The following is an 8,363-nucleotide window of genomic DNA, read 5'->3' as shown; positions in this document are numbered from 1 at the left end:
AAGCCTCAGACATATGAAAACACCCTCATCACACTGTTACCTCACCCATGGTGGAGTGCAGCCTCTAGGCTCTAGGTGACATTCTGGGACTCTATCTCTGACCCTTTTGTTCTGCTGCTTCCTGTCCACACTGCAGTGATTACAGCTGATGCTGAAAAATGACATTTACTTACACTGAGTAGCTTGCAGATTTTCTCTCTGCACTTGGTTGAGGTGATTGCCGACCAAAGCCTCTGTGTTTCTTCCTCATCAGAGAGTTTATATCTGGGGCCTAAGGGATTTTTATTCTCTTGACAATCTGAGGTCTCCAGGGCTGAGTGGAAATTGGATAAACAATAATCATTAGTGATTTTAAAAATTAGCACATATTAATCATAATAAAGTCACTATGATAATTTTGAATGCACATATATTTTGATTATGTTTGTTTCTTATTAATCTCTCTTTTTTTTTTTTTTTTGGTTTTTCAAGACAGGGTTTCTCTGTGGCTTTGGAGCCTGTCCTGGAACTAGCTCTGTAGACCAGGCTGGTCTCGAACTCACAGAGATCCACCTGCCTCTGCCTCCCGAGTGCTGGGATTAAAGGCGTGCGCCACCATCGCCCGGCTTATTAATCTCTCTTATACCCTTCCACTCCCTTGGTTTATCTTTACATTTAGCAGTTTGTCATTTTAAATTTATTTGCTCATGTAACTGTGTGAATGTGCACACATATGTGGTGTGAAGGTACAGGTACCTGGGAGTGAGTAGAGGTCAGATGGGGCATCGGATACCTGGCAGCTGGAGTTATTACAGGTGATGTGGGACTCCCAGCTTGTAATGAAGGAGCTTGGACCTGAACTCTCGTCCTTATGAGCAAGTGTTGTTAACTGCTGAACCTCTCCAGTCTTCTCTTGCCCCTAGCTAGTTATTTCTGACTAATCAATTTAAATGTTCTGTATAAAGCTTTTTATTTAATGTTACTTTATTTCCAGAAGGGACACTTCTTTCTCATGCTACCTAGTCTTAACAACAATTATTATCTCTTGTTATGAATCAAGTACAGCATCTTTTCATATTGTTCAAGGATCTATATTTATAAAGATATTGGTGTAGAAAAAAATAGATGCCTATAGAATCAGTGAAGAGAAATCAGAATCTAAGCTAAATGGAAGGGCATTTTGTCCCTATTGTGACTGTGTGGGAAAGTGCTTTGTAACATCACGTTGACTATTGGTATTTATTTTAAAAACTGTATTTCTTTCTTCTTTCATTTCAACCTAAAAATTCTATGTTCTTTTAATTCAGTTGTAGGCAAATACATGTTTCCACTTGCCCTTTATAAAAAATACTTCTTTCTATGATTATAATTTTATAATTTTCTGTTTGCTTTTCCTTCTTCAAAATCCTCCCATTTGCCTCTCACTGAGTTTCTGTAGCTCTCATCAGTGCATTTATATGTGCACTTTATAAATGCAATTGATTTTAGACATCTATTTCTACAAGTATTTTATGTATAATATTAAAAAATACTTTAAAAAGTTCTTCCTTGGGTAGGAAAGAGATGGAGTAGGAATAACAAGGGTAATTACTGACAAATTGCTCTGAAGTGCTGAGAATGTCAGACATGTGAGATGTATTGGGTAGGAAATACTACTTTAACCATAAGGTAATATTAAAGTGATATATGTATTTGTAGATTTGTGCAAAAATTAGAACCAAGTTCACAATAGACTTCATTGTAGATGATTTAGGAACATTTTAATATTAATATACAGCATCAGATAATTTTCTATTAAAATATTTGAAGGAATATTTTTAAAGTTTTATATATGTTTCTTAAATTTTCTTTTCTATAAAGACTTCCTCCTGAGGAATAAAAGATGCTTTATAAATGACATTACATAAAAAATCAGTTTTAGGAGCAGGTTTTAGGACATTTCTCACAATATAAGATATTACATATTGATATATCGTATTGATTCATAAATAGCTGAGCATGTTTTCAGATTCAGGATGATTAAGAATGATAGACATAAGACTATCAGACATGTTGATATCCCCAGTTTCAAGGCTTTGCGTTCATTCTAAATGTCCTCACTTCTGCAGTTGAGTTTGTTGGTTCTTTCTCACTGGCCTTAGTTATTGGACTTCCTGAAGTAATTTTGGAATCCATGTTTCATATCTTTCCTACTTTTTATCCTTTAACAACTGCTTCAGTTCATGTCTTCTTTTTTCTTTTTATCAAGATATGGTTTCTCTGTGTAACTGCCCTTTTCTGACTGTTATGGAACTCTCTCTATAGACCAGGTTGGCCCCTAACTCACAGAGATCTGCCTACCTCTCCCGACCTCTGCCTCCTGAGTGCTGGGATTAAAGGTATGAGCCACTATGGCCAGGCTAATGTCTTTCTTATTTCTGCTTCTCAGTCAATCTCTTCCATACCGGGTTCACTTTTTTACAAATATAGACTCTTAAATGTGCGGTTAGTGATGTTTCTGCTGACTCAATTCTTTTCATCACTCCCAAGGTCTTTCGACATAAAACTAGAGAGTTTGGCTCAGTAGGCAGGAGCTTTCACAATATTCTTACTACTGATTGCACTGTTGCTTCTCATGAAACCAAAGCATTTCCTGCATCACACTCTGAAATCTCCTTCCTGCTTCCCTTTCCTTCCTCACCATTCACCTTCTGAGTGATCAGTACTTGTCCCATTGATTTGTCTTTGTGGGGAATGTACACCTCTCACTCTTCATTGTCTTTCCATTTAGTTCCCATAGAGTATGGGCATAGCTATCCACAGTCCCTATGTGATGATTAGTAAGTGAACAATTTGTTTGCATAAGATATTTTATGCACTTTAAAGGCAAGTGTGGTTTTGTGTAACTGTGTGCCCCTGTGGAATTTCTTTCCCTCCCTCCCTCCCTCCCTCCCTCCCTTCCTTCCTTCCTTACTTCCTTCCTTTATTCCTTCCTTTCTCCATTTCTTCCTTTCTTTCTTTTCTCTTCCTTTTTTTTTTTTTTTACCTTTCCTGGAACTCACTTTGTAGACCAGGCAGGCCTTGAACTCATAGAGACCCACCTGTCTCTGCCTCCCAAGTACTGAGATTAAAGGAGTTACGCCACCACCACCCGGCTGCCTGTGGAGTTTTATGGTCTGTAACCAGAATCTTCATTGAATAAATGAGAATAAAAATACATGATTTGTGAAAGAGAAATACAATCTAATTTTTACTTTTTGAAAATAACTGCTGTGAACTGAAAACCAACACCAATAACAATAATGATAAAGTTTACTGAGTTTAACATTTCAAAAGCTTATAATCTAATAGATTTATGTGTAGTGTTTTGTTCAATATATAAATAAGTAATACTGTGTCTTAAGAACTGTCGGTATCTGCATTTTACAGATTAGAGATCTGAGACTCAGAGACATTTGAAGGCTCAGGAGGAGTGACTTTAGTACTTTCTTTAATATGTAAAGCACTCTGTGTCATAAGTGTTGTTCATATCTGCATTTTACAGATAAGGGATCTGAGACTCAGGCTTGAAGCAACTTGCCCATGTTCATGCAGATAGCACTTACCAAAGCTAGAATTTAGGGACTTCGCAAGCTAAACAATAGTTAAATTTGATAACTGGAGACAAAGTGCTACAAGCAACCCATGGCTGCTGGGAGAAGGAGAATTGACCTTCCCAAGGATGAGGCTCCTTATTGGTTGTGCAATGCAGACTGGTCAGCCCTGAAACCATAAACACATAAGCAGCAAAACCAGACTCAGCCAGTTGTATTTATATATGTTTGTGCACATACATACACATACATATACATGCTTTAATATATACTCCAAAAAGACAGAGTTTATACTGATGACATTCAGACTGAATTAAGGAGGTGAGGTAAACTTTGACTCCTAGATTCTTATCGTAACCATTCATGTGAGCTACAGTGCTGTATAACTGTGATGGAAAAGACACAAAGAAAGGTTTACAAGAAAAATGCAGTAAAACCAGATATGATTTTACAAAGCAAGCGAGCAAGCAAGCAAGCAAGCAAGCAAGCAAATAAAACCCTAACCTCAGTTCTCAGTGAAGTTAAAATATAACAAAGCATGTCACAAAAGAATTTTAAAGGACTTGGTAAAAACTGAAAAAATGGTAAACAGCTTCTAACAGAGATCCAAGGAGATAAATGGGTCTAATTGGCCTTTCCTGGAATTCCCCAGTAGACATTTGCTGGGCGCATCTCTTGGCAGGACAGAGTAGGTACTGATCTAGGCAACCTGCTGCCAAGGCTAAGGTCCTATCCATTTTGTCTCCTCATTCCTTAAACTGGAGTCCACAAGGATGAGGTTAGTTAAGCTATAGACAGCGGCCTGCAGACATGAGCAGGTGTCTTACATTAATTCTAATGCTTTGAGCAGCAGGGAGGCATATGTGGTCTCAAGACTATTCCGTTTCTGACAGTTTATAAACTTGTATTGTGGCAGCATAAATAAGGTGTATTGATTCTTTTAACCTCCAATGCCTACTTGTCGCCTGCTATACCATCCTGCTATACAGAGAATATGAAACTGACTTGGTCTCCTGACTTCTGTACTCTTTATTCACCTTCTTTATGTTAGCTAACACTGGAATTTAGCTCTCAATTCCTAAAATATCTATTGATAGGCTGTTCCCTGAGCTAGTAATTGCTTCCTGAATATTTAAGCAGTTAACTGGACATTTATCTGAGATATTTTTAGTGATACAATTTTATTAGACTTTTCTATTGTCATAATTCCTGCCTGGTTAAGAGATTTTGTTACACAAAGTGGGAAGATAATTATCCATTCAATCATTCAACAGCTACTTATGAAGACTTTCACTTAATCCTGGTGCTGCCCTAGATCTAACAGCTAACTGGTTGTAGGGCTAAGGATAAAGCTCAATGGTACTGCTCTGATTCACATCCTTGGGATCTTGAGCTTGGTTCTGAGAATGAGAGAAATACGCACAATGACACATACACATAGACATGCACACACAGAGAGAGACAGAGAAAGGACAGACACAGAGAGAGAGAGAGACAGAGAGACAGATAGGAAAAAAGAAATAGAGATTTGATTTGATTTGGGTTCAACGACCAGAAAGCCTAGCCTATTTGGTGAGATCTAGGCCAATGAGAAACCTTATTCCCCAAAATAAGGTGGATGGAGTCTAAGAAATTACTGACTTTTGTCCCCCTCCGTATTCATACACACACACACACACACACACACACACACACACCTGCTCATGGATGCACGTACTACATGCACACTTAAATAGGCAACATTAGGAACTGGGCAGGTTGCATCTCTCTCTCTCTCTGTGTGTGTGTGTGTGTGTGTGTGTGTGTGTGTGTATGTGTAGTGTATATCTGTGTAAAACTGAAAAAAAAAGGGCACAAATTTTTAAGTAGAGGAAAGTGGGTGTGTGGTACATGGCAGGGTCTGGGGGGAGGAAAGATGACTCTAGTTTGTGTCAAGTGGACAAAAAACTAAACAGGAGACAAGGTCGCATATGCCTATTCAATCCTTTGAACTGGAGCTTGTTTCTATCTCGGGCACTTAGCACTAGCCTCTGATGATGTCAGACTCACCTGGTGTTTTCCTCCTTAGCTCCTCTCCTGATGATGGTGGAGATGATAATGATGACGATGGACTATTAGTATTGGATCTTTTGAGACAAGGTCTTACTATGCAGACCTTAACTGCTTGAAATTTACTATGCAGACCATGCTGGTCTCTAACTCTTAGAGACCCACCTTCCTCTCCTTTCAAGTTCTAGGATTAAAGACTTTTGCCACCAGGCCTGACCAGCATCCTGATTATGAACATCTTGACACTGTTCTTTGTTTTCTTTATATTTGATTATTTTGATTTTCTTCCACTAACATGTTGATTAATGGTCTCCCAGAATTCGTACAGTTTCCTGCTGCTTTCTTTTTAATCCAAGTCAATACCTGACCATGCAGGTGTTCAAGAAATATCATCCAATGAAAGAGAATAATTAAAATACATGAAAGATATATAATCACACGCAAACTAACACACACAAATGTAAATCTGTGTGAAAGTTTGTTCTGCATTGAGTTAATTGGTCTTGCAGAGAAGGTAACTACATTATAATTCTTTAGAAATAAAACTGCAACACGTTTTTATGCCATTTTTTTTACTAAAAATGAGAAAATACACCATTCCATTTGAATTACCTGAAACTTATTTTTTTAAGTAACCCCTGGAAATTTACTTTGAAATGCATAAAATAGAATGTGTTAGTAGATATATTGAGATGTGGTTAGGTAGAAAGATACAGGATGAAACAAGTTTGCTAAAATATTGATCTTGAAATCATTTGATAGCTACAGAAATGTTCAGTGGAAAATTCAATTTTTTTTTTGTTCCAAGCTTTTATAAGCAACCCTGGGAAAGAAAAAAATACCCAAGCATATTCACACTTTCAACAGAATTTAAATCCAAGATTCTATAATTTCTGCACTCCTAAAATTGAACGCAGAGAGTAGTTGGCTATCATGGAGGCATTCAAGACAAATCTTTATTGTATATTAATCAACAAACAGTATTCTTATGTTTGGTAAGATTTGTTAGAATAACAACTGGGCACTTATACTGTTAATCAGGAGTTGGGTAGCTAGAACACTGATTTCTTCTATCCTTTCAAACTAAGATCTGCATTTGGGTTCCAGGGAACTGAGTACAGTCAGAAACTGTAGGTGGCTCATAATTGATACTTGTTGCAACTGGAAAATTCATGTTCTTATTTGTGACTCATAATCCTCTCATTTAAAGAAAGCATCCTCATCCTTGTAAAGATGAGTCAGTGGCTTTCTATCCTGTCGGTCTGTGTACTTAGGTCCTCTTTCAATATTCGTAGTTGTACTATGGGGAAACCCCTGATTATAATAATTACAATATGAATCTAAGGGTGTTCCCACTAAGCAACCATTCCACTTGCCTGACTTTTGATTATTACAGTCATGCTAGTAGTGTGTATAGGCACATACTATTACGCACCATACATAATTTACAGACATGGAGATTGAGGTAAGTGATCTTGATAATTTCACTGTAGAATATAAAACTAATGGTTTAGGATTAGAATGCAAATTCCTGGAGCTAATTCATTTACCTAGCCAAAAAAAAAAAAAACTAGTCAAATTGTCATTGCTTAATTATTTTAAGCAAAAATAATGAGGAGCCAAGCTATGTGGGAAAGCCATCCAAACAACATGGGTATGGTGAGCCCACAAGACTATGCAGCCGAAGCAGAGATAATGGACCAATAGACAAATCCATAGGAATGTGATCTGGTGGAGAACCCGTATTGCAGAGCTGCAGGAACACTTGTTTTTGGACAGTCACTGTCAATTCTGTGAAAACCTTGTGAAGCCGTGACTCTTCTCCCTTTCAAAATGGGATCCTTCCCCAAATATTCCAGCAGTATATAAATCATTTGTTAAAAAATTCTACCTGTATGGGCAACTGTGTACCTTTGCCACATCTTGAAGGCCTGATGTGAAAGCATTCACTCACCCAAATCTTTGCTCTCATAGTCAAATCTACATAACACTAGCTCCTCTCCTGCCAGCTATCCTATTGACAAGACTTCCACAAAGAAAGGAGCCCTAGGCAGGAGGAACTGAGCAGAGAGAGTACATCTGGGTGGCCCCTGAATTCTCTAGCAGCAGACTCAGGAAGGTGTAGTCTACTGGACTTTTTGCTCTAACCTAACAAGCTACTAATATTCTGTATTTCTTCTTCACCTTGGTTTCAATTAACATAAGGTCATAGCCCGGGAATGTAACTGTTTATGCCTTTAGATTCCTTTAACCCAGACAGCTAGACACTGATGCAAATCGAGCACCTTACCTTCCTCCTAAGCCAACAAATTGCTATGGTTACCAATGTTGTGTCCCAATCACTGGTGAATGATGCAAAAGTGTTCAGAGTGCAACAGCCCTGTTGTGTTTTTCTGAAATTATTAATCACAAACTTCTAGTTACACTTAAAAAATGTGGTTAGTGCACAGAAACTTCTTAGAGTTTTTACTGATTCCTAACTAATCCTCCAGGTATCTGCAGGTGAGCTTCACAGCCATGCCCCCTTTGAAAGGTAAGGCGCCTCCTTGTCAGATGCACAGGTTTCTGTGATTCTGTGAAATGCATTCTTGTTAGCTGTCTATATACAAACTGGAAACCGTGTGGGATGGGTAGAACAGCGAGAGAACAACAAAAAACATCGAGAGAGCGTTGGAGGAGGCATAGAAAGAATAATGAGACAATGATAAAAAGGACTTAAGTGGGTTAATTTATTTCTCAGACCTAATCAGTAAGTTTTTGCCG

Source organism: Microtus oregoni, unplaced genomic scaffold, assembly GCF_018167655.1.
Source record: "Microtus oregoni isolate MIOR12 unplaced genomic scaffold, Mior012 000060F_004, whole genome shotgun sequence".
Taxonomy (NCBI): Eukaryota; Metazoa; Chordata; class Mammalia; order Rodentia; family Cricetidae; genus Microtus; species Microtus oregoni.
This window is presented reverse-complemented; position numbering follows the sequence as displayed.